This window comes from Oncorhynchus masou, chromosome 18 (genome assembly GCF_036934945.1).
Source record: "Oncorhynchus masou masou isolate Uvic2021 chromosome 18, UVic_Omas_1.1, whole genome shotgun sequence".
In the NCBI taxonomy this organism is placed as follows: Eukaryota; Metazoa; Chordata; class Actinopteri; order Salmoniformes; family Salmonidae; genus Oncorhynchus; species Oncorhynchus masou.
This window is the reverse complement of record NC_088229.1, coordinates 19,952,274-19,978,686: the sequence shown is the minus strand read 5'-3', so window position 1 is coordinate 19,978,686 and position 26,413 is coordinate 19,952,274. Positions and strand designations below refer to the sequence as shown.

The 26,413-nt window shown below is 42.6% G+C and overlaps 1 long non-coding RNA gene across 1 annotated transcript; it reads right to left on the bottom strand.

Annotated features, from left to right (window-relative positions):
* Positions 1–13,983: 13,983 nt before the first annotated feature.
* On the bottom strand, positions 13,984–21,678 carry LOC135504150 (uncharacterized). Its single transcript, XR_010450084.1, has 2 exons — positions 15,350–21,678; positions 13,984–15,135 (listed from the first exon to the last, which is right to left on the bottom strand). It is a non-coding gene; the product is annotated as an uncharacterized LOC135504150 (long non-coding RNA).
* Between the last annotated feature and the right edge of the window lie 4,735 nt (positions 21,679–26,413).

The following is a 26,413-nucleotide window of genomic DNA, read 5'->3' as shown; positions in this document are numbered from 1 at the left end:
GTGTGGTTCCCCTGTCACAAAGATATGATCAAGAGCCTCACAAAGTACATCATTTGGTCGTTGCTGGGAAATATTCTAGTCTGTATGTGTGTGTGTGTGTGTGTGTGTGTGTGTGTTGTGTGTGTGTGTTTGTGAGTGTGTGTGTGTGTGTGTGTGTGTGCGTGTGCGTGTGCGTGTGCGTGTGCGTGTGCGTGTGTGTGTGTGTGTGTGTGTGTGTGTGTGTGTGTGTGTGTGTGCTCAAACACACATGCATGGGAGGGTCTGGGAGAGCAAGTGTGTCCATCTGATGAATGGGCATGTGCCTGAACTCAATTTTATACACTAATTGTAGTCTCACCCATTCATTTCTGATGAAAGTTCAGATGCCCTGTGTGGACAAAGTCATGGAACCTATTGACAATCAGATTAAATTAACTACATTTTTCAGAGAGGAAACTTGTAAATCGGTCCAATTCGACCGGAACACCACAGGAGGGTTAAATTATCATGAATAAGATTATACTGACACTGGGGACCTGATCCTAGATCAGCACTCTTTTGTTAGTCTTAGACGCTTTATAAATATCGACCCTGGTCAGCAGCCACCTTTCAACTGCCCTGCAACCCAGCTATTCCAGCCACCCCTCAGTTAGCATAGAGTGGAATGGAAGTCACAGCTGGCTGCTGCCTACAGAGCAGAACAGACAGGGCAATACGACGGCCCATTCACTACCAGATGAGGCGCTGGAATACCAAAGGCATTTTGACAGATCATATCTTGTTGTCAACCCTGATGGTACTCTCCAGGACAAAACAGAACACTATTTTTAAACATACTTTAGTAAGCATGAGGGCTTAACTGTGCAGCATCCTCAAAATGCTCCACTGAAGGTCATGGCAATAAGATAATGGAGGCGTGTTACAGTTTTCCAAGAACAGCGAAACTATGGCGCATTCTACTATCAAGGTCAACTGTTAATGCACGGTTAGAGAGGCCAATGATTCAAAGCCATGTGGTCTAAGAAGGTGCAGGAGGAAGGAGAAACAGTGTGTCAGCCTAGCTAGCTCCCCTGCCACCTGGGACAAGCTTTTCAATGATTTTTACTGGCGAATCATTAATATTTAGTAATAGGCCCTAAGCCTTTGGACCGCGCTGGCACCACGACTACACTACACAATCTCATTAAAACTCTTTCTGATTAGCTATCATTGCAAGGGGAGGCCCAGGTCCAAGAAATGCTATGGTAATAGTTTTGTTCTAATCAAAGTATTACATGTTGGGGGCTTTTTGGTGTCAGGCTTATGGCTCCCGCCTCCCGCCAATGCTCCAAATCGCCTCTTTTTACCTCTCTAATGCTTCCCTTTTTCAATCACACTGTAAGCAGATAAAAACCCAGATGTCGTCCCGCAGGGCCATAACAACTTCCATCAAAGCCAAACAGAATGATTACGCTGGCCCTTTATTATTCCTGCCATAATAGTTGGGGAGGGAAGTGGATGTGTTTAAATCGCCTGAGTACCGTGAAATGATACTTCTAATACACAACATAACCCAGACTCTCTCTCTCTGCCTCTCTCTCCCTCTCTCTGCCTCTCTCGCTCTGCCTCTGCCTCTCTCTCTCTGCCTCTGCCTCTCTCTCTCTGCCTCTCTCTCTCTCTCTCTGCCTCTCTCTCTGCCTCTGCCTCTCTCTCTCTCTCGCTCTGCCTCTCTCTCTGCCTCTCTCTCTCTGCCTCTCTCTCTCTGCCTCTGCCTCTGAACAGTTGGTTATGGCACATGGATTGGATTGTTTTCCCATCTCGTCTTGCCCATCTCTAAGCACTAATAGTCAAGCCAGGATGTTGTTATACTGGAGTAGAAAGATGATACTTGATGCTATTTAATATAGCCCTACTGTAGTTTACTATTAATTGAATTGCTGCTGGACTGTTGTCCAATACTATCTGTATTATATTTCCAGCTTTACAATCCCACTTGATCAATATATTTTTTTAAATTGTTAAGTGGACTATTCATCATCAATATCTAATACAGCTTTTGATATTGTTGCCTTTTCCTCACCTTTTCAGTGGTGAAAGCAGAATGGATCAAGGTTCTCCAACACACATCAAAGCTGAACAGACATGATGCGTGGGATGGCTGTGCTCTAGAACCCAAGCTATGCTGTGAGCTGCAGGGCCCATCAGTCCATGGCTAAGAGATGGTCTCTATATGTGAGAAAGAGAGGAATCACCATTAGCGCTAGCTATCCCCGAGTGCTGAAAGAGCCACATCATCACGCTGCTCTGCATCCTGGTTAATGTTATTGACAGGTGGTGCGTGAAGGCAGTTGTCCTCAGTGTGACCCTAAGGGATCACCTGGCCAACTAAACTGAAGGCCAAGGGACCGTGTCACCTTTTTTTTCAACCACAAACAATGTGGTTTGATGAATAGGACAGGAGACAACAGCGGCTCACAGAAACGCCCCAGACACGATCGATACAATAAATATTGGAGGTGCGTATAGGATGGATTTGGATGTCAGGTCACTATACATACTGACAGAATGGGTGTGACATAGTTTAGATGTGACCTTTTCGATTTGGCCCCCTGAGACACATACACACACACACTTTCTACTTTATGTTCCTTTATGCCGCAAGCAGGGCGTTTTCATCACAGCCCCCTCCCCCTTCACAAGTTTAATCTGTGCAAACATTTGCAGCTCCTAATTTATGGGCCAATCAAACAAGCCCTGATGTCAGTGTCAGGTGTATGGGGGGAGGCATTGCTGACAGGCCGATGTTGACAAGGCATTAGAGGCAGGTGAGGGGGACAAGGGGGGAAGGGGATGCGGACGGGGGCTGGCCCGACAGGGTGGAGGGTCTTGGCATCCTAATGGAAGAGCACAAGCTAGAATGTTAATGAACCCTTACCCTTCTAGAACTGTCTGCTTTGGTCTGTCTATCCCTCTTCCTGGGCTGTTGTCCCTCCACAGTGCCACTCTTCACAGGGAACACATGGCTAACAATGTGGCTCATGTCAACAGGACAGTCAGCTTTACTGGCCATGAACTGCTGTAATAAATAACACCTGTAGTTAAGGGACTTTTAAAATGTGTTCTTTGATTTTGGTACTGTACATATATCTGTTATTATTAATTCATAGCGTATGATTGGAAATAAGAGACATGAAGTGAACCTTCTTGCATGTCAATGTGGAGATATGTATCACAAATGCATGCTATCCATCACGTACTCTTCCACTTGCTAACAATTATTATTGTTTGGGCGTGCTTATGTTTGTCCTGTTACACACAAGTGTGTAATGGAAATGTTTTTGTTCTTGTATATCACCACTCCCCCTAAGAAACAGGCAGGGTCACCATTGTACAGCACCCATGGAGCAATTAGGGTTAGGCGCCTTGCTCAAGGGCACAACGGCAGATTTTTTTCACTTTGCTGGCTCCGGTATTCAAACCAGCAACCCAACGTTCTAACGTCTAGGCTACCTGCCTAATCTGGACATCCAGACATTCCCAGATACATATTATCACATTGACAGCCTATTTTGAAAACATTGTCAATAACTACATTCAATTGTCTGCAATATCCTGACATTTTGTACACAGTGTATCCAGCTAATTTGGAAAATTTGCAGTTTCTCAAAATGTATGCAGTAATGGCCAGTGCAACGAGCTCAAATCAAATCAAATTTTCTTGGTCACATACACATGGTTAGCAGCTGTAGCGAAATGCGTGTGCTTCTAGTTCCAACAGCGCAAGTAATCTAACAAATTCACAATGACTACCTTATACACACAAATGTAAAGGAATGAATAAGAATATGTAAATATATGGATGAGCGATGGCCGTGCGCCATAGGCAAGATGCAGTAGATGGTATAGAATACAGTATATACATAGAAGATGAGTTTAACGGCATTCATCTGTTGAAGGAGAAGCGGACCAAAATGCAGCGTGGTGGTTACTCATGTTCTTTAATGAAAAATGACTTGACATGAAAAAATGAACAATACAAAACAACAAACGGAACGTGAAAACCTATACAGCCTATCTGGTGAATACAAACACAGAGACAGGAACAATCACCCACGAAATACTCAAAGAATATGGCTGCCTAAATATGGTTCCCAATCAGAGACAACGATAATCACCTGACTGATTGAGAACTGCCTCAGGCAGCCATAGACTATGCTATAAACCCCACAAAACCCCAAGACAAAAACACACCACAATAACCCATGTCACACCCTGGTCTGACCAAATAAATGAAGACAAACATAATATATTTTGACCAGGGCGTGACAATGAGTAATGTAGGATATGTAGACATTATTAAAGTGGCGTTATTTAAAGTGACTAGTTATACCTTTATTAAATCCATTTATTAAATCTCTTAAAGTGACAATAGATTTGAGTCTGTATGTTGGCAGCAGCCGAGTGGCTGCTGTTAGTGGTGGCTGTTAGGAGACATTAGGAGACATTTCCTGAAGGAATAAACAGGATCTATCCACACAGAGTGAATCACTGAATAAACATACAGCAGGTTGTGGGGATGACCAATCGGCCTGTGAAAAAATTGCCCCATCCATCCTCGTCTGCATCCCCACAACCTGCTGTATGTTAGTGGTGGCTGTTTAACAGTCTGATGGCCTTGAGATAGAAGCTGTTTTTCAGTCTCTTGGTCCCTGCTTTGATGCAGATGTACTGATCTCGCCTTCTGGATGGTAGCGGTGTGAACAGGCAGTGGCTCGGGTGGTTGTTGTCCTTGATGATCTTTTTGGCCTTCCTGTGACATTGTGGTGTTATTGTCCAAAAACAAACTGACTGTTGTCTGGCAATACACATTTAGTTTCTGATATAGACTGTATCTTTTTGTAAAGCATATCCAAACATAGATGAAAATGTTTTAATCTCTCCATAAATTATTCGAACACCTGTTGTTACTGTACCACTTTTACTTGACACTTTAATTAGCCAATTCCTTTGTTTATTATACTGAGGAGAAGGTGTCCTTTTGTGTTGTCATTATTTTACTTGCTTTATTGATTTGGAGGAAGGTTATGCAGAGTTCACCACAACCACTATTGTGTGTCAGAGACTAGCATACGGTACACCCATCTCCACCCATCTCCACCCATCTCACAAAAGTTAGACTATCTTTGCCAACTGTCGAGTTAAAATGAAAAAGGCCAGGCAAGAAATTCTCTCCCCCCCATCTCTCTCTCTCTCTTTCTACTGACAGCCCATATGTTTGCTCCCAGGTCCCTCTCCAGAGGCTCCACACCTGTCAATATGTCTTTGAGTCTCGCTATAAACTGAGGAGAGAGAGAGAGAGAGAGAGAGAGAGAAACATTTCAGCACCACCAGATGATGGGTTCAGACTCAAATCCAACGCCTCAAGATGTGCAGTGAGCTCATTACTGTGGTGCTACAATATATAAACACACATGCAGCTGTTTATTTGGTCACTCACTCACTCTTCTTCTCTCTCTTTCTCTCTCGCTCTCTTTCCTGGCAGTTTGTCCTGAGCAGACTGTCCATCCTATCCTAAACACTGACACATGGCCACTGACAGACAGACGAATGGGGTGTGAGTTGCCCCCTTGGTCTCTGTCTGATGATGCAGACGAGGATGGATGGGGCAATTTTTTCACAGGCCGATTGGTCATCCCCACAACCTGCTGTATGTTTATTCAGTGATTCACTCTGTGTGGATAGATCCTGTTTATTCCTTCAGGAAATGTCTCCTAATAGTAGGCACATGCTGTGTGTTGGTGCACTGTACTGCAATCATCTGTGTGATTCTTTATGGATAATAAATCATGACAACACATTTACAAATGTATCTGAAACACAGGAAACAGCCATTTGTCGTATGCAATGTATACATTCGGCCCTCTTATAAAGTATGTTCTAAAATGATAGTTTATTTGCCGTGCTACACAGCTGGAGGCTTCTGTTGCCAGTCACAGAAGCTAGAACATGTTAATTCAAACTCAAAGCAGATATACAATTCTAAAGTTGCTGTTTTGCATATCTGGATGGCAGCATGGCATGGCACAGAGAATCTAGGGCTGTCTAGATGTCTGTCTCTCTGGCTATAGCCAGCCTTGGTTGGTCAAGGCCAAGGCCAGGCAGAGTGAGTGAGAAACTGTCCACAGATCTGTCTGTGCATTAAACTAATGTGCTGGGATCAGGGGCCAACGCCTCTCAAGCTGTCTCTTTGGCCTGCGGTTAATGTGAATGGGCACTGACTGTGTTACTGGCTGGGCTGCCGGAGCTGCCGGGGTGATGGCAGAGAAATGGAACACCTGCTGAAGCTCTGTTCCAGGGACCAACAACGGCATCCGTTTCCCTCCAAACCACATAATGTGTCCTCCAGTTGTGACTGGTGGAGCCAACAATGGAATGGGGTGATGAGATGAACACCCCCCCCCCACACACACCATCATGTAAAGCCAGAGGGGCTGGAGTTGAACACTGGTGATTGGTGGCAGCGGTGAGATCTCCCACAGTTTGTAATGTCATTATACTTTTAGAAAACACATGGTGCTGTACAGCTAGTGAAATGTAGCCTACACCTGTTTCTACTTAGCTCTGTTTTAAGTCTTGCTGCTGAACACAACCTTTGAAATATACTTCAAATTGACTATTGGACACTTGTAAAATCATTGCTTTTGTAAACAGAACACTGCAGATGTAGCTGACCATAAAACATCAAAACAGGCTATCTCCAGTGGTGTATATTGTGGGCCTTGCTGTCTCTTTCAGTAGACAAAAACAGTGAGTAGCATTTGGTCGAGCTTCACTGAATACAAACCCCCAAACCTCCAGTGACTTATGACATTCATAGAATTTGTTAGACTCTTAATGATGACTGATAGCAGTGGTGAATGGTTAAATGTATGGGGAATAACCATGAAATGAAAGTGTTATATAAACTTTCATCATGAATAGGTACTTAATAATTCGATATTATTTCTATTCCCAGTGATGAAGTCTTTTTGACATGTTCACTGGTGAAATGCTTTAGAAGTTTCCCTCCTGACAGTACACTGGAGTGAGACCTTTTTTTTCTCTCAAAGTACATTTTCTAAACTCTGAGTCAGCTCTTTGTTTCTCTAATTTCTGCTCTGATCCGTCTGAGAGGAGAAAATTGAAGAAGACGAAAGGATTGGTTGTCACACAGTCGCAATCTCCTTTGAGCCACGAGACGAAGAGAAAAACGTAAAGAAAATTAGACTCCCTTCAGAGACCTCAGGCAGGCGTTATTTATTTTACAATATTGTGGATGTGTGTAATGATAAGGAACTTTAATTGCCGGTGTTTTATTACCATTACTAGCTTGCATACTGTGGTACCGCAGAGTGCCGGTGTGACCTACCTATGATGCTCTAGTGATGACCTTATAACTAGGCAACTGTAAACAACAACAATAATTCTATGTCCCCCTTCTTTAGTAAATACTCATGTGTAACAATGTAAGCATAATGCCCGTGCAACAACACAGAAAAAAATAAAAACCTGTATAAGAAAAGTGAAGTGTCACAACATACAGCTATGTATAAAACAGTCTGTGTTGACAAAATAATGTTTCTTTATTTTTTATATATGAGCAGTTTTTATTAGTATTGTCCTTTCAATAAACAGTCTTGTGCAGTGAGGACTGCTGTGGTTTCAGTGTTTAACTCACAAAGTGTTTGTACCTGGGATTTGGTATGGGTACTCTCCCTGAAACAGTAACAATGGCATGCACCTGTGTGTGTGTGTCCATACAGATTCCACATTCCTGTTGTGCTGTGGCTTTTGGGGAACAATACATTCACAGGTGGCCCTGGTGGCTGGTGCTTTGCCTGACTGCCATGACTGCAGTCACTGGTTTTACAGTGGGGGTGTGGTTCTCAGACATCTGTAGGAGGTGGCGGCTGTTTCTCATGTAGGTTTAACCATCAACCAGAACGTGGTAGCTATTTGGCTGTAGAGATCTTGCAGTAACAGTTGCCAGTCTGTCGTAACCACAGTTTGACCTTGTAGAAGAGGTGTAAGAGTCCTTGCTGACTTGTCATAGTGCACTATCTTTCCTTGCCTTGATTTAGTTAGTGCTGCATGTCTCCACTTTTGGTCTGTACATGGTTTTGGCCATGGGGATCCTCATCCTCCTTGACATCAGGCACTGTGCCGGTGATGGCAATCCGTCTCTCTGCAGGTTGAGGAGGTTAAGCAGTGCAGCATAGATGTCTGTACCTTGGCTGAGCACACCGTTCACTCTGCTCGACCATTTGATCGAGGGTAAAGGGGACTACTGGTGACGTGTTCAAAGTCCCAAGTGCGTGCAAAAGCTTTAAACTCGCTGCTATTGAATGTTCTTGCGTTGTCAGCCATTAAGTGCCGTGCAATCCTGTGCACCGCAAAGTGGAATATCAGCTTGGTGATCACTGTAACACTGGTTAGGTTGAGGAGGTAGTCTAATCCAAACCAGCCAGAGTACGAATCCACCAGCACCAGATGCTCTTTCCGCTGCCACTCGAAAATGTTGCAGTGAGAGACCATGGCAGGGCTGGAAGCTTGTGTAGGGGCTCTTTCATCTGTTTGAGTGCGTTGCAGGCTGCACATTTGGACACCTCTCTGAGGATGTTGCAGTATATGTAAGACCAAAACATGGTTTCTTTGGCCCTGCGCTTTGCGACCTGTATGTGTCTGCCACATACAGCTCCTTACTTGTTTGTTGACGACGTTCAGGCTGCAGCACTGCAGCTTGAGCTTCAACTTCAGCAGGCGTGCTGATACTGTGTGGAGGGGCTTCCTCAGGATGGTTATTAACGGCTGGTGGTCAGTTTCAACCATCACATGCCGACCGTAGATGTAGTTGTGGAATTTCGTACAAGTGAAGACCAGAGCCAGGAGCTCAATTTAAATCTGAGCATATTGGGATTCTGTCTCAGTGAGCGACCTGGATGTGAAGCCAACAGGCCAAGATTTCTGCAAACACACAGTACCGGGTCCATGTGGGGAGGTGTCTGCAGACAATATGCTGGTATACATTGAAGTACTGTAGTACAGGTGGATTGGTCACGAGCTCCTTCAGCTTAGTAAACACCATTCCACATCCTGATGTAAAAGTTCACGCAAGTCAGCAGTTACCTCATTCTAGCATTGGATACATTGGACAGGTAGTTTGTCATTCCAAGGAACCACTGGAGACCAAGCATCAGGATGACTGCCTCTGGGGGTGGCATCAGGATGACTGCCTCTGGGGGTGGCATCAGGATGACTGCCTCTGGGGGTGGCATCAGGATGACTGCCTCTGTCTTGCCAGGATCAAGCTTGACACCCATGTCTGTGAGTAGATGGCCTACAAACTGAACCTCTGAAACCCTGAAGTGACATTTGTCTGGATTCAGTTTGAGATTAAGAACTCTTATTCTGTCCATACCTCGTGGCAGGTGTTCATCATGTTCCTGAACATTCCATCTCCAGACCAGAATGTTGTCCACAATGATTTGACAGGGTTGTCCTGCGAAGAGCTGCTCCATGCAACTCTGAAACGCTTCACTTCATGCGGAGATTCCGTAGGGCATGCATAGGAAGCGACATAGGCCCATTGAGATCATGAACATTGTGAGCTTTGATGACGCTTCATCAAGTGGGATCTGCCAGAACCCACACTTGGAATTCAACACGGAGAACACCTTTAGATCAGACATGTCGGAGATCACCTGCTCCACTGTTCTCATAGGGTTATGTGGCCTGAGGAGCACTTTGTTGAGATGGACTGGATCAATACATATTCTCACTGTTCCATCCTTTTTCTTTACAGCGACCATGGCTGAGACCGATTCCCACCATGGTTGAGTACCATTCAGAACATGGTTGAGACCCATTCCGACCATGGCTGAGGCCCATTCCAACTATGGCTGAGTACCATTCCAACCATGGCTAATGTCATGACGTTGCCCTCTTTGGGTACAGCAAGCACCATCCCCCTCCCTCTGCTCCTACAACCAGGCTGCTGCGGTCAGAGAGGATGTAAATTCCTAGGGAAGACCCTGCCTCATGGCCACACAGTATAGAGACAGAGTGAAGTTTCATAGAGAACAAAGGGATTTCCTCCACCTCACAGAACTTGAGGTCCAAACAACATTTATGTTCCGGAGAAGGTATAATAGATCGGTGAAGAATCCAGCTACGAACTGGGCCATTACCATAACACTGTTTATATAATAGCCTCAGATATGAGGTTGACATCTAATTGTTGTATAAGATGAATGAGTGAGGATGATACTGTTTGTAAAATTGTGTCATGTGATTTTGAACTGTTTAATGAAGGAAACTCCAATTCCCTTTTGAGTTTAAATAAATCAGAGGACCGTCCATGAGCCCAGTTAGGGTCAGGCATCCTGGGACAGGCCCTTTTCTGCAATTCCGAATAAAACACCAACTTTGAGAAGTTCTCACTAGACCATGTTTTTCTCCATTACGAGAGGACAAAGATTGCAGACCATTGCTGAATCCTTTAACCATACCACGTGGTTAAACTCAGACTATCGATACCGACAGAATAAGAACAAGTCTTTGATATTAATTACTAGTCTGCAGCTAGGAATTCGGTATCATTTAATGCGAAGAACGACAACCGCCGAAACATCCATTCTACAACAACATGAATGAATGTCGCTCTGAACTATCCCTCTAACCACGACAGACAGAGCGAGAGATGAACAATTCTACAAAAGAAACAAACTTTTCAACAGCAATCAAGACGACACACTGAGCGTAAATATATATAATGATTGCAATTTTTCAGGAATGAGTGAGCGTTCATGTGCAAAGGATTAGTATTTCAATTGTTATAATTATCAACTCTGTCATGACTTCTCAGGTGACTCCCACCCCCCCTTTTGTCAACAAGCCGCCATGCCGGTTTGGCCCACTAGGGCACATTCTCCTATCATTTCTTGTAACCATTTTTACTTTGTTTGTTTGTTTATGCATTTCTGTGAATTACTTAGTAAATAAATGATTTAAGACAATTGATGCATGGATGACTCTTAGCGAAGACTGGGTTCGTGCAGATAACCAACAATTTACGACGTTTGGAATGAGACTAATGTGAGGTAAAGTAAATAATTCATTAATTCGAAGACTAATTGATCAGATATAAAATATCTGTAAAAGTTATATTAGGAAATTATAACTTTGTAATGTGAATATTTTCCTTGGTGCCCCGACATCCTAGTTAATTACAGTTACATGATTAATCAGTTTAATCGCGTAATACTAATTACAGAGAATCTTTGATAAAAAACTAAGTCTTAATTTAATGATAGTATAGACACGACACTAAGTACCATTCCGGCCATGGCTGAGTACCATTCCGACCATGGCTGAGTACCATTCCGACCATCGCTGAGTACCATTCCAACCATGGCTGAGTACCATTCCAACCATGGCTGAATACCATTCCAACCATGGCTGAGTACCATTACGACCATGACTGAGACCCATTCCGACCATGGCTGAGTACCATTCCGACCATGGCTGAGTACCATTCCGACCATGGCTGAATACCATTCCGACCATGGCTGAGACCCATTACCACCATGACTGAGTACCATTACGACCATGACTGAGTACCATTCTGACCATGGCTGAATACCATTCCAACCATGGCTGAGTACCATTCCAACCATGGCTGAATACCATTCCAACCATGGCTGAGTACCATTACGACCATGACTGAGACCCATTCCGACCATGGCTGAGTACCATTCCGACCATGGCTGAGTACCATTCCGACCATGGCTGAATACCATTCCGACCATCGCTGAGTACCATTCCAACCATGGCTGAGTACCATTCCAACCATGGCTGAGTACCATTCCGACCATGGCTGAATACCATTCCGACCATGGCTGAGACCCATTACCACCATGACTGAGTACCATTACGACCATGACTGAGTACCATTCTGACCATGGCTGAATACCATTCCAACCATGGCTGAGTACCATTCCAACCATGGCTGAATACCATTCCAACCATGGCTGAGTACCATTACGACCATGACTGAGACCCATTCCGACCATGGCTGAGTACCATTCCGACCATGGCTGAGTACCATTCCGACCATGGCTGAATACCATTCCGACCATGGCTGAGTACCATTCCGACCATGGCTGAATACCATTCCGACCATGGCTGAATACCATTCCGACCATGGCTGAATACCATTCCGACCATGGCTTAATACCATTCCGACCATGGCTGAGTACCATTCCGACCATGGCTGAGTACCATTCCGACCATGGCTGAGTACCATTCCGACCATGGCTGAGACCCATTCCGACCATGGCTGAGACCCATTCCGACCATGGCTGAGACCCATTCCGACCATGGCTGAGACCCATTCCGACCATGGCTGAGACCCATTCCGTGGCCTTCTGGCGTAATGACATCCATTCCTTCCATTTGGTCCAACTCCTTGACCACTTTTTCCTTCATTACAATTGGCACACTTCTGGAGGTGCACACTGTGGGGTGCACAGAGTCATCCAGTCGTTTCTGGTAAACGACTGGTAGCTTACCCACTTTTCTGCAGTCAAACTCTGCATTCAGTCTGCTCAGGGGCTTCATGCTGCACTGCATGCACTTCAGGTCTGAGATGAACTTAACCCAGTCTGATACTGTCAGAGAGGCCTAGCAGTGGTTTCACATCACGATCCACCAAATAGAATTGTAGTTTTCTACATGTAATGTACTTAGAGTCTTAATCACCTGTCCTCCATAAGCCACGAGATTCACTGTGTTTGAGTGGTCAACAGAGGTGCTTTGGTCAAAGTGTTGTAGTAGTGCCCGGGACAGTACATTACATTTTGCCCCAGTGTCGATTTTGACTTTAATGACCACCTTTGATGTCTAAGAGATTTGTGAATATCTCTCCACTTTGTGAGGTTACAGTATATCCACACTTTCACAGTACAGTAAATATGCTGGTTCAGGTGTCTCCTGTGTCCCCAGTTCATTAACCTTGTGTGAATACCTGCCTCTGCATGAATTGGGAGGAGCAGCCAGTACTGGTCTGTTTTCGGTAGGTGGCCTGCTTATATGAGACCTTACACCACATAGAAAAGTGGCTCCATTTTCCACATGCATTGCAGCACTTGTTGAAAGTTGTGCACCTGTTGTGGTCATGATGGATACTGTTCTGGCAGGTACTGCACTTTTTTATTTATTTTACCTTTATTTAACTAGGCAAGTCAGTTAAGAACAAATTCTTATTTTCAATGACGGCCTAGGAACAGTGGGTTAACTGCCTGTTCAGGGGCAGAACGACAGACTTGTACCTTGTCAGCTCGGGGGTTTGAACTTGCAAGCTTTGGGTTACTAGTCCAACGCTCTAACCACTGAGCACACCTCTGCTTCTTTCTTTAGCCCTTTGTTGCTCCTCTCTGATTGCAACATACAGACGCTAACAGCTGTTTCCAGTGTTGAGTCCTTTCCCCTGAGCAGCTGTGAATGGAGCCTGTCATTTTGAATGCCACACACTACTCTGTCTCTAATTAGTACGTTGGTAAGATCACCAAAGTCACATCTCTTAGCTAGCAATTTCAGTGTGGAGACGTATGACTGTATTGTCTCCTCTGCTTTTGATTACAGTTTTTTACAACTGCTTACACAAGTTTTCAAAACTGTCTCCTTTTTTTCAAAACTCTACACACAATTCCCAAAACTGCACACACAAAATGCAAAATGCCTCACATCTCCTTCAAAATGTAACACTGCATTCAAAATGCCATAAACACATGTCAGAATGAAGCATTTGCATCAAATGGCAAACACTGCTTTCATAATAGTACATTTTTGGATATACCATGTAAACACTGTTGTTCTAAATCTAAAGCTCTTTGGTCTTTCATAGGCTTATATCTACATTTCAATACAATGTTCTACAGTGAAAGTAATCTGCTGAGAGGGGTAACAAGTACACTGTAAACACCAATGCAATGTAGAAACAGAAAATATTTATTAGGCCACACATTACTGTTGTATACAGTAGCATACAACAAAACCATAAACACATGTAAACCAAAAGTATATTCTTTAGAATACAGTAAAGAACACAATTGTGTGTGTGGGGTCCCGGGGGGGCAGTCACCAGTGCTAAGCAACGCTTCATCTCTTCTCCGGTCTGGATCTGGCCACAATACTTCGTCCACATCACAAGATACATTTTCTCTTGCCAAACATCGAGGGAAGTATCTCCTAGCATGGCGTATCCAACCTTGGACAAAGGCAACCTCTATGTCCCCACATGCGTCCTCCATTGCCTGGAGAAGCGGCATGCGGGCTTGGGGTTGGCGATCATACACTTTCCAGCGCCAGGCTGAGAAGAATTCCTCTGGGATTTAGAAAAGGTGAATATGAGGGTAGGTATAAAACTACAAATTGTGGATGGGTGGCAAACCAGTTTTGGACCAGAACAGCCCGGTGAAAACTAACATTGTCCCATAAAACCACAAATCTAGCAGGCTACGGATCTGGATCAGGGACAAGCATTGTGTAAATTGCATCCAGAAAAGTGAGCATCTGGCCGGTGTTGTACGGAACCAGTGTGGCATTGTGATGGAGGACACCGTTTTGAGTGATGGCAGCACACATAGTTATATTACCCCCACGCTGTCCAGGGACATCGATAATGGCCCTCTGTCCTATTACATTTCTTCTGCGGCGCCTGGTTAGGGTGAGGTTGAAGCCAACCTCATCCACATAAATAAATTTATGGTGAATTATATGGGAATCCAGCTCCAATACTCGCTGTAACAGATGAAATGATATACAGATGAGTAAATATGGTATGTCTGAAGTACTAGAAGTAGTGTTCCATACATACCTTTACAAAGTAATGTCGCATTTCTCTCAAATGGCACCTTGTCAAGTTGTTTCATCGTCACTCGGTGCCGTTGGAGGATGCGTTGTATGGTCGACAGGCTTACAGCATTGATGTTGTTAAATATGGTGTCGTTATTCAAGATATGCTCTCTTATCTCTCGAATCCTAATTCCATTGTTGGCCAAAACCATATTTATAATTGCAGTCTCTTGTACATCTGTAAACAAGTGTCCTCATCCTCCATGATGTCTTTGCCTTTCCATTCTGTACAGAATTCAAACACAGTATGTGTTCAGCATAGGGACTGTAAACAATGTACAAAAAAATGTAGTACAGCATGATAACCAACCTCATTCATTCAATGCAGTGCAATAAATGGATGGCTTAGAGTTGCAAACGTTTATGCAATACTATGCAGTCATACGTATTTTACAGTACATTACTGTAATGCTAAAAGAGTCATTAGATAGTTGCATACCTGTTCTCACTTCTGAAGGTTCGAATTATGGACGCCACTGTAAATCGACTCAAGTTAGGCTGGACTCTCAGTTCAGCCTCTCTCGTGGTCAAACCGTGGTTGATCACATGATCAACAAGTGTTGCCCTAATCTCATCAGAGATGGGATAATCAAATATTAAAATGTCATGCAAAGAACAGCATACAATCAACAAATGGATAGCATACGATCATAGATTAATTTGACTACACAAGCTTCTTGACGCTACCCATCCCTGTCGCGGGATCATTTTCGTCAGCAACCGGTGAATAGCATAGCGCAACAGTCAAATAATATTATAAAAAAATATTCATATTCATATTCATGAAATCACAAGTGCAATATTGCAAAACACAGCTTAGCCTTTTGTTAATCCACCTGTCATCTCAGATTTTGAAATGATGCTTTACAGCGAAAGCAATCCAAGCATTTGTGTAAGTTTATCGATAGCCTAGCATATCATTATGTACTCTTAGCATCAGGAAGCTTGGTCACGAAAATCAGAAAAGCAATCAAATTAACTGTTTACCTTTGATGATCTTCGGATGTTTTCACTCACGAGACTCACAGTTACACAACAAATGTTCCTTTTGTTCTATAAAGACTATTTTTATAGCCAAAATACCTCAGTTTGTTTGTTGCGTTATGTTCAGAAATCCACAGGAAAGAGCGGTCACGACAACGCAGATGGAAATTCCAAATAGTCTTCATAATGTCCACAGAAACATGTCAAACGTTTTTTATAATCATTCCTTGGGTAGTTTTTAAAATATATATATTCGATAATATACCAACCGAGTGTGTAGGTTTTTCAATAACAGTGGGAGGAACAATGGCGGCTTTACTCTGTAGCGCAAAAACTCACTCTGAGAGCCCCCACCTATCCACTTACGCAATGTGATTTTTCACCCTCATTTTTCAAAATGAAAGCCTGAAACTATGTCTAAAGACTGTTGACACCTTTGGGAAGCCAGAGAAGAAGGAATCTGGTTGATATCCCTTTAAATTGAGGATAGGCATGCATAGGAACAGAATGGTTTCAAAATAAGAGGCACTTCCTGATTGGATTTTCCTCAGGGTTTCACCTGCAATATTTTGACAGTTTTGGAAACTTTAGAGAATTTTCTATCCTAATCTGTCAATTATATGCATATTCTAGCATCTGGTTCTGAGAGATTTACCGTTTACTTTGGGAACGTTATTTTTCCAAACATAAAAATAGTGCCCCCTAGCTTCAAGAGGTATTAAGCTATTAGTGTTTGCACATGTGAGGAGTGTGTGTGTGACCTGATGAATAAGTGTAGCATTTTGATTGGTTGTGTCACTTCCTGTTAGATCTTTGTGTTTTAGGTAGAGAATTGTGTGTAGTGTTTTGAAAAAAAGTGTTTTATGCAATATGACAACTGAGTCAAAGGCTGAGAAATAGCTTATGGTTTTGGATATTTGGTGTGTAGTTTAGCACTTTGAGTGAGAAAAATCATGTGACATGAAAAGATTTTGTGTGTAAGCAGTTGGAAAAAACGAATTGTGTTAAACACATGCCTGTCCATTATCAAATGTTTTAATGGCAAGCATATTTCCTCAAATGTCTTAATCAGTACCTCTGGATTATCTTTGTCCTCCCCTTCTTGAAAAATGAAAGTGTTATATTTATCCAGTGCATCCTTGCCATTCTCTCTTGAATTTCAGCCAGTTATCGGCAATATTTTTGTCAAAGTCGAGGAGATCAAAGTGTCGGAGTCCTTATGCCATAATCCTCTAGCTTCTGACACCATGTGGATGTGTGTAATGTTAAGGAAACGGTTTAACTTTACTTGCCGAAGTCTGGTGGTTCATTACCATTACTAGCTAGTATACAGTGGTACCTCGGAGTGCTCGTGTGACCTAGCCATGATGCTCCAATGATGACCTCATAACTAGGCAAATGTAAACAACAACACATTATACACATATGATATGATAAGGAGCTTATTTTCATTATCAGTTCTACGGTTTCAGTTCATGCTGTGTGGCCGATGAGGATGAATTTATTGCTTGAGATTATCTGTTTCCTTCAGCTGAATAAGGTTTGAGCGAATCAGAAAGATCCTCTCTAGAGACAGACTGGTAGTCTGTTTTCTACCATGCCAGTATAAGTGCTCGAGAAGTACATGCACGGCATGCACGCACACACACAAACACACACACAAACCCACTCCAGACCTCCCTCCCTTCACCCAGACCACCAGGGCCATATCTAATGCAGTGACTCATAAGAGACTTATATTCTCTCCTTGTCTAGCATAAGCAATTACCGCCACAGTCGAAAGGTCAGGAGGTGTTTTAAAAAAAAATGGCCCATGCTTTCCATTCACTGTTCCACTGGAATGCCGTCATACATTTAGAAAGTATCAAATGAGGCTTTTAGAAAAGGGCAAGTTTTAGAACAACGTTGACATTGTGACATTTTGTCACTGATTGTGCATTAGTGTCAAATGACTTTCTCTTTCTTCTGTCTTTTATCTCTTTTAATCCACAGTGTTTGATAACGGTAATTAACTTGGTGAGGGAGTAAGCTGCTGCTAGTCTCATTTAGATTAGTTGGTTACCTAGTGCACATTAGGGTGTTATCCCTAGTTGTGAATCTTCTTCAGCAAGATATGTCTCCAAGCCAATTGCCACAATCATTGTGTGTGTACGTTAGTGCAGACTTGTGTGTGTGTGTGTGTGTGTGTGTGTGTGTGTGTGTGTGTGTGTGTGTGTGTGTGTGTGTGTGTGTGTGTGTGTGTGTGTGTGTGTGTGTGTGTGTGTGTGTGCGAGTGAGTGTGTTATAGAATAGAGAAATGGAGTGGAGGTGCATGTGTCTTCATGTTTGTTCAGTATGTTAATTTTTGCAGTCTGACATGTTGAATTCACACCGAATCATAACACAACGTAATCAGCAATACATTTGATAGATAACATCTAAATAACTTAGCTCTAAGCATAGAGGTAGTCACAGTTTGGAGAAGACGGTGCAATCTTGGATATGGCAGAAAATCTGTATCTCCAAGATGTTTCATTCATTAAGTCAAATATGTACAGTAAGCACATTAGCGACACATATTAATTCGCTGACTGAACAGAAATTAACGATGACATTCCTGATTCAAGTGAAAAATAAGTTGTTTGTTTCATTATGTTGAAAGCCTCCATTTAAGACCCATATCCAATGCCAAAAACGTGTTATACACATTTCGCTTAATCTCGAACTTGCTACATTTAATCCCCCATGAAACCTTTAATAACATTTACGTTTCCAAAGACAAAACTACTCCTACATTTATTAAGGGAGTGAACGTTATTGACAGTAAAGGTTACATGGAGAAAATTGTACCTCTTTGAAATTAAATGTTCTTCGCCCTGTGAGAATTAAATGGCAACGCAGGAATTTTGATAGAGCACAGAGCTGCGGGCCAGAAGGTTGTGAGTTCACAGACCATCAAGACAAGAGTAGGTGTGGAAAGATCTCCTTTACACTAAAAGCATTGCATGAATCTATCATCGTATTTGCAGGACCGAGACGAAACAACCTTTATAAATATTTCATGCAATTCTACATCATTTTACATATTAGCATGATTTTGTAAAATACCACACAAATGACTGAAAATACAGGCTAAGAATGGACAGAGAGATAGGTCTACGTGCTCATCTGATCATATTTATCCAATGCCAAATCAGTGTGTCTTGTTTGCAATGAAACTGTCCATGTTTGCATATAATTAATTACAAAAGTTAGGCCTACCTTTCCACACCAGACAGGCCTACAGACGCAGAACAATTTAGGCTTTAACTGCAGGCTACTCTTCTTCCGTGGCTTAACCCAATGAGAGGAGGTCGCTAGTGTTTCCCTAAAAGATGTCTGGGTTAAAACATCTTCTATTTTACAGAATATGGATAGCTTAATCAATTGATAGTGTGAGAATTAGATTACTTCCCAAGCAAAGTCTATTTTTTGTCTCCTCGGCTATAAAAGGTTGTAACTCAGCCTCTGGATGTCAAAGAAACTAAACAATGATGTCCCCATATGCATCAGTCACGTCTTTCCCTGGGATTTTACAGCTTATAGATCACTTTACATAATCAGATCTGTTTAATTGTCTTCAAAATCGTACACCTGTTCTTTTAGCCATTGTCTTTAATAAAGGTAAGCCTATGGCATACCCTCTCCTACTCCTTCAATTTGAGTCCTGGTTTAACTAAACAGCCCTTCACTGACACAGAGGTAGGCTATTCAAAGAGTGCATGGTGGGTGGAGGAATTGACCTACAAATCTATGGATATAGCAGCTCATAGCCTAATTTCTTCTGTCAAACAGGTAGGCCTACCTCTTATTTCACAAATAGGAAGAAATAGGCTCCCACAAAAAGCCATCTTGTTGTTAGTAAAGACTAATTCAAATGAAGACAGTTTAAATTAATTATCCCTACTCAAATTTGCCTGCTTTCATGAGTTGTCAATTTCCAATTGATTGTGCCGCAACTGCTGCTTCAAGTTTCAGCACCGCAATGCAAGTTACTCGAATGTGGCTTATTGTGCGGTCAACAACTATGATGAATACATCACAGCCAAGAAACATTGTTTTCATTCAAATAAATTACAGTAGTAGCAAGCTATCAAATTTGAACTCTGGTCCTCCTCGTCTTCACACTCTCCTTCTCAGGCTGAATAGAACATAGTAATGCTTCCAGTGGCAGTCCAGGAGGAGCGTTTGATCAGCAGGAGCAGAGCAGGCCAGGGCTCAGGGCTGGAATATCTATTGCAGTGTGTAATGTAGCCTCGTTTTATTCACACCATCCCAGCAGCTATCTATAGTGTAAGATGGCACCGGAGCAGAAGGCAGACGTTCTACGTGCCCCCAACTACATGTACATAGTACCTCAACGAACCGGTTCCCCCGCACATTGACTCTGGCACACCCCTGTAGATATTGTTATTTTTTTACCGCTGCTCTCTAATTACTTGTTACTTTTATCTCTTATTCTTATCCGTATATTTTTGAAACTGCATTGTTGGTTAGGGGCTTGTAAGTAAGCATTTCACTGTAAGGTCTATACCTGTTGTATTCGGCGCATGTGACTAATAACATTTGATTTGATTGAGCTATCGTAGAAATAATCAAATCAAATTTTATTGGTCACTTACACATGGTTAGCAGATGTTAATGCAAGTGTAGCGAAATGCTTGCGCTTCTAGTTTCCGACCATACAGTAATATCTAACAACAACAAAGGAATGAATAAGAATATGTACATATAAATATATGGATGAGCGATGGCCGAACAGCATAGGCAAGACGCAGTAGATGGTATCGATGTGGATAGGGGGGTGCTCCCTCTGCTGTTTCCTGAAGTCCACAATCATTTCCTTTGTTTTGTAACATTGAGTGTGAGGTTATTTTCCTGACACTACCCTCCGAGTGCCCTCACCTCCTCCCTGTAGGCCGTCTCGTCGTTGTTGGTAATCAAGCCTAGCACTGTAGTGTTGTCTGCAAACTTGATGATTGAGTTGGAGGCGTGCATGACCACGCATCATGGGTGAACAGGGAGTACAGGAGAGGGCTGAGAACTCACCCTTGTGGGGCCCCACTGTGGAGGGTCAGCGAGGAGAAGATGTTGTTTCCTACCCTCACCACCTGGGGGCGTCCCGTCAGAAAGTCCAGGACCCATTTGCACAGGGCGGGGTCGAGACCCAGGGTCTTGAGCTTAATGACGAGTTTGGAGGGTACTATGGTGTTAAATGCTGAGCTGTAGTCGATGAACAGCATTCTTACATAGGTATTCCTCTTGTCCAGATGGGTTAGGGCAGTGTGCAGTGTGATTGTGATTGCATCGTCTGTGGACCTATTGGGGCAGTAAGGAAATTGGAGTGGGCCTAGGTTGTCAGGTAGAGAGGAGGTGATATGATCCTTGACTAGTCGCTCAAAGCACTTCATGATGATGGAAGTGAGTGCTACGTGGTGATAGTAATTTAGCTCAGTTACCTTAGCTTTCTTGGGAACAGGAGCAATGGTGGACCTCTTGAAGCATGTGAGAACAGCAGACTGGGATAGGGATTGATTGAATATGTCCGTAAACACACCTGCCAGCTGGTCTGCGCGCGCTCTGAGGACACAGCTAGGGATGCTGTCTGGGCCGGCAGCCTTGCGAGGGTTAACACATTTAAATTTTTTACTAACGTTGGCTCTGCTGAAGGAGAGCCCACAGGTTTTGGTAGCGGGCCGTGTCAGTGGCACTGTATTGTCCTCAAAGCGAGCAAAGAATTTGTTTAGTTTGTCTGGGAGCAAGACATCGGGGTCTGCAACGGGGCAGGTTTTCTTTTTGTAGTCCGTGATTGATTGTAGACCCTGCCACATACCTCTAGTGTCTGAGCTGTTGAATTGCGACTCTACTTTCTCTCTATACTGATGCCTAGCTTGTTTGATTGCCTTGCGGAGGTAATAGCTAAACTGTTTGTATTCGGTCATGTTTCCGGTTGTCTTGCCCTGATTAAAAGTAGTGGTTCGCACTTTCAGTTTTGCGTGATTGCTGCCATCAATCCACGGTTTCTGGTTGGGGAAGGTTGTAATGTTCCCCGTGGGTACAACATCACTGATGCACTTGCTAATCAACTTGCTCACTGAATCAGCATATACATCAATGTTGTTGTTCGACGCTATCCGGAACATATCCCAGTGAACGTGAATGTAGCACTCTTGAAGTGTGGAATCAGATTTGTCGGACCAGCGTTGAACAGACCTGAGCACGGGCGTTTCCTGTTTTAGTTTCTGTCTATAGGCTGGGAGCAACACAATGGAGTCGTGGTCAGATTTTCCGAAAGGAGGGCGAGGGAGGGCTTTGTATGCGTTGCGGAAGTTAGAGTAACAGTGATAGAGTAACAAACAAATACAACTTTGTTCTGTGCTTCTCCAAGCATGCACTTCGTAGCCTGTAGGCTGTGAATCATTTGATTGAGACCAACCTAAATAGCCTATAGGTGCACTTGATATTATGTACCCAGCATAGAATCAGAGATGAGGAGAGACATCGGGCACACATTGATATATAACCTAATAAGCAACTAACTCTAAAACACTGAGAAATACTGACATTTCATCAATTACAAATTCCCTGACCCTCTCCTGTGATAGATTTTAAAAAAAACAACTAAACCCTCCCCTTGACTGAAATGGAAAAAGCATGACCCTCCACCATTTTCCTCCGACTACCCATTCTGTAAATGTATATCCATCCCTTAAAAGTTTTAGTCTGTGTATTTTGTCATTACTATGGTTCTATATAGGATTTAGGCAATTTTATTTGGGGAATGAATTTCACCCCTCGACATTGTGTGTATAATGGTAAAGTGTAGGCCTTTAATGTGGGCCTAATAATCTTCACCCCTCAGCAGTTTGGGCACTGCCTCATCCATCTCACTTTGAAAGAGCAGCACAGCCAGTCAGATCTGCGCTAAACAGAGACAACAGCTTTATTATGCTACAGAAGACAAGCCGGCTAAGGGCTCTATTCAATCCGATTTAGCCAACATCCGCATAGTGGTTGTTTTGGCGGTGTCAGAGGTGGAACTGCATTAGTGCTGTCAAGTCCACAAGCGGCTTCTGGCATTATACTTCAAATCACATTAACAGAAATTCCATGCAGCCTTTTTCCCAGGTTGGAACACTGGAATGTGAGTTTGCCAACTTGGAATTATTATTTAGTTTCATGATTTTTACATTTTAGATTCATTATTTCTATATAGCCTACACTTTCTCGTTGTCCCCCAAGATTCAATCGGGGAGGTGACTGCGAATCTGTCTCCGGGACGTTAGTATGTTAGTATGTTCGTACACTATATGACCAAAAGTAAGTGGACACCTGCTCATCGAACATCTCATTCCAAAATCATGGACATTACAGTTCTTAAAAATCGCTAGGACCCATTGAAAGGATGAATTTGTTCTTAACTGACTTGCCTAGTTAAATAAAGGTCAAATAAAAATAAATAACAAATTCTCAAATACTTAGGTCACTTTTTCAAAACTCTTCACACAGTGAGCACAACAGCAATCTTTGTGGGCTAAACTGTGGATCATTTTTCAATGCTTTGGCACAAAATGCATTCAATGACTACATCTATCAAATTTCATGAATTATTCTCAGACACAACCACCACCAAAACTCAATTTACCTACAGGCCAATTTACACATGTTTATAAACTCTTTTAAAAACTGTTCAACTTAAGTTCAAAACCTAACATAACACACAATTGAATAAGATAGCAATTTGCTACATTTCTACAGTAATACCGTATTGAAATATATTCATCAGAAACAATGGCATAAAACTCAAAGATTCGGGACAGAGGGTTGGCAGACAACATTACATTTGGAAATGTTCACAATGTAAGCAATACAACTATTTCTAGAGTCCTGAAACAACATCATCTTCCTGCAGAAGACAGGATTGACTAGCATTGCTACTGTACCTGTATCGGTAGATGGTATATATACAAAATATTGTATTTTGAAATCACTCAATGCCAAAAAAATGACATAAAACATATTGAAGCATATTGCATCATGCCTGATTCATTCCTGTAACATATACTGCAATGAATTCTAAACAGTAGAGAGGTGTCAAACATTGTGTAATAATGCTACCTGTTGTTAGTGTTTTTTAGGTCATTGTTTTATGAGTGACAAAGTGTGCTTGTTGGGTGACAACCTTTGCTAGTGTTATGGAAGAATGAGTTGATTTGAGACATGTATGAAGTGTTTTGGTAGTGTTAGTGCATTTTGGATGTGAAATTAACTGCTGTGCCAAACTGAAAGTTGGTTAGGAGAACTGTGTGAAGAGTTTTGAAAAAGTAAAAAAACTGTAATATGGAGTTAACAGACTCTACTCTTATGGGAGGGCTTTCCACTAGATGTTGAAACATTGCTGCGAGTACTTGCTTCCATTCAGCCACAAGAGCATAAGTGAGGTCGGGCACTGATTTTGGGCAATTAGGCCTGGCTCGCAGTCAGCTTTCCAATTCATCCCAAAGGTGTTCAACAGGATTGAGGTCAGGGGTCTGTGCAGGCCAGTCAAGTTCTTCCACACCGATCTCGACCAACCATTTCCATATGGACCTCGCTTTGTGCACGGGGGGAATTTTCATGCGGAAACAGGAAAGGGTAGCCACAGACTGTAGCCACAGTTAGAAGCACAGAATAGTATAGAATGTCATTGTATGCTGTAGAGTTAAGATTTCCCTTCACTGGAACTAATGGGCCTAGCCCAAACCATCATTCCTCCTCCATCAAACTTTACAGTTCGCACTATGCATTGGGGCAGGTAGCATTCTTCTGGCATCCACCAAACCCAGATTCATCCGTCGGACTGTTAGATGGTGAAGTGCGATTCATCCCTCCAGAGAACGCGTTTCCACTGCTTGAGAATACAATGGCGGCGAGCTTTACGCCACTCCAGCCAACGCTCGGCACTTACAACTGATCGGGGCAGCTCTAGCAGGGCAGAAATTTGACAAACTGACTTGTTGGAAAAGTGGCATCCAATGACAGCGCCACAATGAAAGTCACTGAGCTCTTCAGTAAGGCCATTCTGCTGCCAATGTTTGTCTATGGAGATCGCATTGGCTGTGTGCTCGAGTTTATACACCTGTCAGCAACGGGTATGGCTGAAATAACCAAATCCACTACTTTGAAGGGATATCCCCATACCTTTGTTTATATAGTATATATTAGTCATGTGCGATATATCAGACAGCACTGGCCCGATTTTGGCCAGCACTGATCGGCCAGATGGTGGCACTATAACAAGAGCAAGATCATGCCCCTCACCCCGTTGGACCTAAAGTCATGAAATTCTGTACAAATTTGCCTCAGGGACCCATTTATAATACTTTAGTAATCAACTGTACGTACGTTAGTCAGACGCAATATTTGATGAACTGAATGATGCGTCTTGCTGTAATTTACAAAATTACACTGATTGGCCTAAGGGAAGTGCTCCATCATTTGTGGAGGATGATATATTTACTGTTGCCTTGTTCTGAACCTGTACCGCGAATAGGGCAGGTGTGGGTGTGTGACAATGATCGCAACACCTGCTGCTCACTGATTTGATGACCTGATTGAATCCAGGCTTAAATTATTTCTGGGTTTTAGACAAAATAGCTACAGAACAGCAGTATTAGTGTATTATAATGGGTTCAAGCTCTATTTGAGAAAATTAAAGATGATGAAATAGAAAACAAACTGTAAAGGGCAGCTCTGTATTATTCACATTCACCATAATGTTTTTGTTTATTTTGTTTAAGGAGCCCCTCTGGACCTTAGTGCCAACTCCTTTTCTCATTTCCAAATGTCATCTTATTGGACATTCAACATTGTTTCACTCCAAATTTAAACAAATAAATTGCATCCATTTATACATGTTATCCATTTATGAAAGTATTTGGAATAACAAATGCAGATTGTCAGGTGTATTCTAGATCATACCCCGTCCTTATTAACACGGAAAGACCAGGGGGATAAAGACTGAATGGATCGTATGGATTTGATATGTATGTAAAAACACTGTGTCAGTGTTAATCCATGTTATGGTGTTCACTGTAAGGAAAAGATGAATGAGGGTATTTATGTAATTAGCACAAAAGCCTACGGGGATATGGGTTGGCTCCAAGCCAAATGGAATACAAGATGGATCATGGCTTCTGATACATAAAGCACTCAGACCCCTTGACTTTTTCCACATTTTGCTACGTTACAGCCTCATTCTACAATTGATTACATTTATTTTCCCCCCAATCAATCTACACACAAAACCGCATAATGACAAATCAAAGCCAAGTTTTTAGAAATTTCTGCTAATTTATAACACATGAAAACTGAAATATGACATTTACATAAGTATTCAGACCCTTCACTCAGTACTTTCTTGAAGCACCTTTAACAGTGATTACATCATTGGCTGTGTGCTTAGGGTCATTGTTCTGTTGGAAGGTGAACCTTCACCACAGTCTGAGATCCTGAGTGCTCT